This window comes from Littorina saxatilis, unplaced genomic scaffold (genome assembly GCF_037325665.1).
Source record: "Littorina saxatilis isolate snail1 unplaced genomic scaffold, US_GU_Lsax_2.0 scaffold_307, whole genome shotgun sequence".
NCBI lineage: Eukaryota > Metazoa > Mollusca > Gastropoda > Littorinimorpha > Littorinidae > Littorina > Littorina saxatilis.
Window position 1 is genome coordinate 1 of NW_027129096.1, and position 7,220 is coordinate 7,220.

The window sequence follows — 7,220 nt, forward strand, 5'->3', positions numbered from 1 at the left end:
ATAACTAATTAATTAATCAATCAATAAATTCTCTGCTGAAATCCCCAACTTCGCGCATCGAAGCTATGAAAAACAGGACACTGCCACGTTTCCATTCAGCTAAACGCCACACCATTTTCAAGAGGGGATGTCTCAGGAAGAAAGATGTGACGCTCCCGATTCATATGTTTCAGAAGACAGCCCACCTGAGAAAAAGAAGAACACAATATAGAAATAATAACAACCTGTCAACCACAAATACATTAAAGTTTTTCAAACAGTTAACTAATCCGACAAACTCATGCTCGTTTCTGGTGCATTTGATAAAGCCAATTACGGGTAGATGCTAGACAACAGCAAAACCACCACCACATAACAACAACACAAGATTGTTTATGGTTGTTTACAGTCTCTTGAACACAGGAGTCAATCGAGACCATATATATAACAACAAGAAGCATAAAAAAGCACTTCAGTTTGAAACCCAGGTTCAATGTAGTAAATGATATTGCATCAATGTTCCATCCATCCTCAGCACTTTCAAAACCAGTTTCTTCTAGGTCATACACACCTTTTCCTTCATTGATCTACAGTACATCAGATCACTATTGTTCTTTTTATGATTTGCACCAAGGGAATGATTAACATTTCTGTCTTAGTCATATGTAACAAGCTTTAAGCAAAAGCATAATATTCTACACATTCACATATTGTAAGGTTGAAGGGGTCTATGTCGACCAAAAGAAGGTGTATTCCCCATAGCCATAGGTGTTTTCCCTGTGTACCGGGAATACAGTTGGATTTTCTGTAGAGAAGTATAATATCGTACAATCTTGCGCCAAGCGCGTGACTGCGGTTAGATAGGAGAATCTATTTAAAATCCTGAATTCGCGTGCGGCATCCAGTCAAGCAAAACATGCTTCAACCGTTTATCAAAAAGAAACATCTGCACCCCCACCCCCAACAGCCTGGTATTATGTTTTCCTCGCTGGTACTCTCGTCCATTGAATCACTTTCACTTTCACTCTCGTAAGCTTGAAGTAACTCCATGGCGTCTAACGGAAGTATATTCCCTGTATATGTACAGGAAATTAACATACAGGGAATACAGCCACTGTTGGTCGACATAGATCCCTTCTAAAGTGCTGCAGTAGTTACCTTTCCCTCCAAGGACCAAGCTGTTCATCCACTGTAGGGCTGACCGGGGTTCCCCCTTAGCAGAGTGAGTGGCGAATCCTGGCTGATAAATTTCCTTTCATTTTCCATGAATGAAGAATACCAGCTGGGTTCTTTTATTCATGGACCTGTGTTCTGCAACACACACAAATCAGCCACCAACTTGTAAATATATGTAAAAGAAAGCAAGTGGCAATCTGAATAACAGAATACAAAATGATCAATCCACACAATCATACTTCAGCACTGAAAGTCCACAAAATGAAGCACTGCTAGTACATGTACTTCTCATAATTTACTGAAACTTTACTCATCAAAACAACCATTTGTTTTATCAACTTTACTCGCATGTGGCGAGTAGATTAACATTTCTACTCACCATTTACATGATTTTTACTCGCCATGGCGAGTAATTGAAAATACTCGCCACTTTCAGGCCTGTACTTGTGCATGAGATGTGTTTACCATCCATATGCCCAGACCATGCGCCCTTCTGTTGTGCTCAGAACAGTAAAGAGTTGCTTGCTGGGGTGGTTGTTCATAAGTTAACAGTTCACAAGAGGGCACAAACAAGAGCAAAAACACAGGTGCCTGATTCAAACTCATTCAAATGCAGAACCTTATTTTTGCATGAACAGAGTAAGACATGATTCTTACATAGCTGACCCTACCCCTGGCAGAAAAGTGCTTGAAATTGTCCATGTGGTCTCTATCAGTACATTTGATGCGTATTTGTGATACATATATACTGATATAGAGACAAGTAACAAGTGGACATTTCCTCTGACACCTCTACCATTTGTACACCTGCACAAATCTCCTGCCATAGACTACAAAAGGAAAACATACAAATCAAAACAAACACAAATTTAACCTAATGTTTACCTTTCAGCAGCAGAAAAGGCTGTGTTTTCTGTGGTGTCTCAGAGTAAAGCCACGGTGTTGGAGATGCAAAACTAGGCTGTAGGCAAGGTCCAACATCTTTAGCTGCACACACAAAAAGAAGAAGCAAGAAATCACATGACATAGATGACATTCCTCACTAGTACAAAACCACAACTACACTAGTCAACTACCAATGTAAGAATCATAGTCCTGCAAGATTACCCTCTTAAAAAGTAAGATTGCTTTCATTCAAACACTACCGTGGGACCAAACTCCCCCCCCCCCCTCCTTTTTTTGAGTTTTTCCTACATGTGTGTTGATGTTTCCATTAATTCCAAGCCCTGAAACTGTGAACTTGAGATCTTTATGTATGCACACAGTCACAGGCTTAATAAGCTATTCAGAAACCAAGCAGAGTCTGCACAACGTTAATTCTGAGAAATAAATCCCCACAACTGGTTTCAAGGCCACTATACCGACTGAGCTATTGCTTGCCATGCCAACCTCCACCCCCATTTGGAACACGCACAACTAGTATACCCATACACATGTAATAATACTGCTTGCCTTCCTCCCCCACCCTCCAAATCAATAAACACTAAATGTATGCAATCAGTAATCTTTTAGTTAGTAGTTGACTACCATCACTACTCTCTCCACACCCACCCACCCTCTTGCACACCAGTGACACACCCCCATCACTCAATCATTTCCATGATTCTCTCTGCCATGTAGTTATCCTAAACACTAACATTATGACACATTTGTTTTCCAATTAGGAACATTAAAAATTACTGTAAAAAAAATGTACAATCATGTGCACACTCTCTGAGTCTGACAAGAGAGTGTGAGAAAAGTCAAGAAAGCAAGACGTGTGACATAACTAAATCTTCTAATCTATTCCTGAGATTTACTCTTAAAATGGAACCTCATGCACTTACTGTTCTGAATTGTAGAAATTGCTTGTAGTTATAGCAGCAAAGGCAGTTTTATTGGGTACCACCAGGTGTCACTCTGTCATCATCTGATCAAGAATTCAAGCAAATGGTTCAGCACTGAAACAGTAATTTTATAGCAAGAGTGTACAGAAAAATACACAAACTTTCTCATTAATTTGTATCTTCAACTTCACATTATTCATAAATAATGATACCTTACTTTGACTAAGTTTGAGTAGGATTAACATCATGCAGAAGTTAACTTGAAATAAAATAACTATACGTTACTCAATACTGCACTCAATGAGTCAATTGTCAGCAAAGGTGATAATCAATGCAAGGTAAAACCAAAGGATGCAACTCAGTCAGCAATTGCAAAAACTACATAATTCTAATCAAGCTGTCAGTTTCACTAGCTATCAGAATTCAAAACATGTTCTTGTTTTTGTTGTTGCTGTTGTTCATGACTACATCAATGTATCTCAGCATTTCTAGTTTCTACACTATAGCCATTAAATGTTCAACAACAACAAAAGAAGTGTCCCAATGTTTAAGGAAGCGCTGTTGCAAGTCACAATTGTTAGCAGTTGCTGAGAAAAGCTAATTGTCCTTACTGTAAGTTGAGTAACAAATTATAAACAATTGCTGTTAACACTCATAGTACAAGACAGCAAACCACTGCAAAACTATAGTCATCTATCAATGTTATGCTTGCCATCCCACCCCCGACCCCAAACCTCTGAGTCCAAGCTAGGGTTCGTCGGGTGATCAGGAACAGACTTTTTTTGTGTGTGCCTAATCTTCCTGTCAGTGTCATGCAACTTGAACTGATGTTGTACAATCTTGTAAATTATGATAATTTTGTACAATGAATTATCTTTTTGACTTCTTAAAATTATAAAATACATGCACATACTGTCGGATGAGACCTTAAACCGAGGTTCAGTGTGTGTAGTGTACACACGTAGTGACATATGCAAAAAGACTGAGCACGCAAAATAAAGATCTGTCAGCATTAAAGTGGCCTATAGAAACACGAACACACCCAGCATACACCTATCCCTGTGGTGTTACATCAGTACTACTAATACTACTAAGCGCCAGCGGCAGCCGAGTCACTGGTCTCACCACAGGGTGAGACAGCCACCACGAGGGAGGACTAGAACATCATCCAAGCGCCTTGAGCATACACCTAGTGTGTGGATATGTGTGCTATGTAAGTTGCATATATCAATCAATCAAATATTTACTCTGTGATCTATGAGCGAGCTAAAATGAACTCCCCCCCCCCCCCCCCCCCCCCTGTACGTGCAATCAATTTTAATCTCAGTTACCTACTCCTAGTCCTAGATCTATAGAATTTTACCAGTTTACGTGTCATTTGCAGGCCTTTGGACTAGATCTGTTTGGATGTCAGTCAGTAGTACTCCGTTGCTGCTCTCAGTTGCACGTCGCACCCAACTGCAGGACTCGGAAGTGACGCTCGTTTTGCTGTCAGTTCTGTAGTCAATGACCTCATACAGTGTGGCCAGAACATGGCGGCAATAACCATCCAATCTGCAACAGTTTACGCATTCAATGTAAATTGTAATGATGCATTTATACAGTGCTAAAATAGTTAACCCTCTCAACATGAATGACACTACTGTGTGCTTCCCCAGCACAAGCTGTTCAGACATTACACGAGATTTTAACTTTTAGGTTTTAAATGTCATTGGTACAATGACAAATACTAAAATAGGGAGTAATATATGAGTTGGACATCTTAAAGTTATGAAGTCGCAACACAAGCACACACAATGACTTCATCATTCTGCCCACAACTGTTGTTTGCATACACATACATGTATGTAGATCAGTTTAATTTAAATGAAATAGATAAGTTACAAACAGTGCAAGTCTACTGATGGCCTGTACCAAAGTTTGTTATGGCCTAAAAGTCAATCAACCATTAAAATAGTCCCCCCCGCCCAAAAAAATAAAATAAAAATAAAAATTAAAAAAAAATACTGCCTGACATCCTGGTTAGTTAGTTAGCTAGCTTTACTTCCCTTTATCTTGGTGTAGATGTAAGGAAAAATAGACAGCCTGCTAAATGTGTTAACAATAACGAGCAAAATATGAACATACCCTCCCTTGCAGGTGCAGAAGGCTGACAAAATGCAGCTCCTTAGGTCCATGTCCACACTTGTCATTACAATCCACTGTGAATAACATTTTGCACCAGTCACTGGGTTCTTGGCTTCACTTTGCTTTTGACAGCAAAATAGCCATCTGTTGGGGGCTCTGATGGCAGTGATGGGATGCCACACGCTTGTATTTCTACCACATAATTATCCATCTCTCATCATCTGGAATCCTTCTGATTTACGGTAACTCCCGCACACTGGCAACAGACGCATTTGATGCACTGAGCTGGTACGTGCACACATCAAACTCAGAAAAGTCAGGTAGAATGTTTATGTTGGTACTTCCTGACAAGAAACCAGGATTCTGCAGAGCTCTGAACATTGCGTCGTCGTGGGTTTTCTGGACCGGCTAAATCGCGCAGTTTCAAGCCGATCACTTCGGCTCGATCCTCGATCAGCGCCTCGGGATCGATGGGCAACTTGATTTCAAATGCTTTCTGCACTAAATCGGACAGTTCATGCTTGCGGTAATCGCTAAACGTGACGCCTCTTTCACGCAAGAACGACTGTGACTCGCTCACAGATACAGATACAGATGGTAGAATTTCTCTTCGCTGACGCCATTGTTTGGCCCAAACAAGGGAAACTACTCTCATAGGTCAGTTTCCACTAAAAAGACGGGAGTTTATGCATACGCCCTAGTGTTGATGGGTACTTAAAATTTGTGACAAAAGAATTTAAACGTTCAAATGACTTACCACCCCCCTCTGATATGTCAGTTGCGAGTGTGTCAGTGTTTGTGTGTGGGTATGTGTGTGTGTGTGTGTGTGTGTTTGTGTATGTGTGTGTGGGTGTGTCACTAGTGTATGTGTCACGTGTGTACGTGTGTGTGTCACAGTGTGTGTGTGTGTGTGTGTGTGTGTGTGCGTGCGTGTGTGTGTCAGTGTGTGTGTGTGTGTGTGCCGGTGTGGGTGTGTGTCTGTGTGTGTGCCCGTGTGTGACGGTCACGTTGTGTGTGTGTGTGTGTGTCACGTGTGTGTGGTGTGTGTGTCAGTGTGTCAGTGTGTGTCGATCAGTGTAAAGGTTCCTGGGTTCCGGAAGTCCACCCACCCCCCTTACTGACTCCACAAATGTACCTTTTGCCTTTTTCTCTCTGCGAATGTATGTATTTATTTGCTAATTTGTTCGTTTGTTTGTTCGTTCGGCGTTTGTTCGTTCGTTTGTTCGTTGGTTCGTTCGTTCGTTCGTTCGTTCAACAGTCCGTCCGACAGTCCTTCAGTACGTCCGTCAGTCCGTCCGTCCGTCAGTCAATCCGTTCTTCCTTCACTGAGTCCGTATCAATAAATTCCTCTTGTGCAGGGCCGAACTACAGGAGAGAGAGAGAGAGGGGGGGGGGATGTTCCTGTTGGTGGGACAACCCCCACCCCCACCCTGGCCTAACCGTAAACCTCCTCCAAACGTTTGACAAATGCTCTGAAAATGCGCCAGTTTGCACATATTGTTTATTGTTTGCTTGTTTATTTGTTTGTTTGTTTGTTTGCTTGTTTGTTTGTTTGCTCGTTCGTTCGTTCGTTCGTTCGTTCGTTCTTTCGTTCATTCGTGGGTTGGTTCGTTCGCTCTTTCGTTCCTTCGTTATTTCCTTCGTTCATTCGTTCCTTCGTCCTTTTAGTCCGTCCGTATACATGTCCGTCCGTACGTCCGTCCGACAGTCTGTCGGTCAGTCCATCAGTCCGTCCGTCAGTCCGTCCGTCCTTCAGTCTGTATCAAAAGATTGCTCTTGTGCAGAGGGTTGAAGGAATACCCTGCAGGACCGGATCAGGAGGGGTTACCCGTAACACCCCCCCCCCCCACCCTCCCCCCACCCCCTGTCCATCGGTCCGCCCCTCAATCAGTCTGCCCGTTGGTCCGTCCGTCAGTCTGTCCGTCCGTCCGTCCGTCCGTCCGTCCGTCCGTCCGTCCGTCCGTCAATTCGTCCGTCCGTCCGTCCGTCCGTCCGTCCGTCCGTTCTTTGGTTCATTTGTTCTTTCGTTCGGTCGTTCTTTCCTTTGTTCGTTTCATTGCTTATAATTATTTATTAGCACGGCATCATTGTCAACTAGTGAATATCCTGAAC

The 7,220-nt window shown here is 42.3% G+C and overlaps 1 long non-coding RNA gene across 1 annotated transcript; it reads right to left on the reverse strand.

Moving 5' to 3' along the window:
- Nucleotides 1-35: 35 nt before the first annotated feature.
- On the reverse strand, nucleotides 36-5,916 carry LOC138957376 (uncharacterized). Its single transcript, XR_011453012.1, has 6 exons — nucleotides 5,109-5,916; nucleotides 4,353-4,535; nucleotides 2,982-3,095; nucleotides 2,041-2,142; nucleotides 1,138-1,290; nucleotides 36-185 (listed from the first exon to the last, which is right to left on the reverse strand). It is a non-coding gene; the product is annotated as an uncharacterized lncRNA (long non-coding RNA).
- Nucleotides 5,917-7,220: the final 1,304 nt, after the last annotated feature.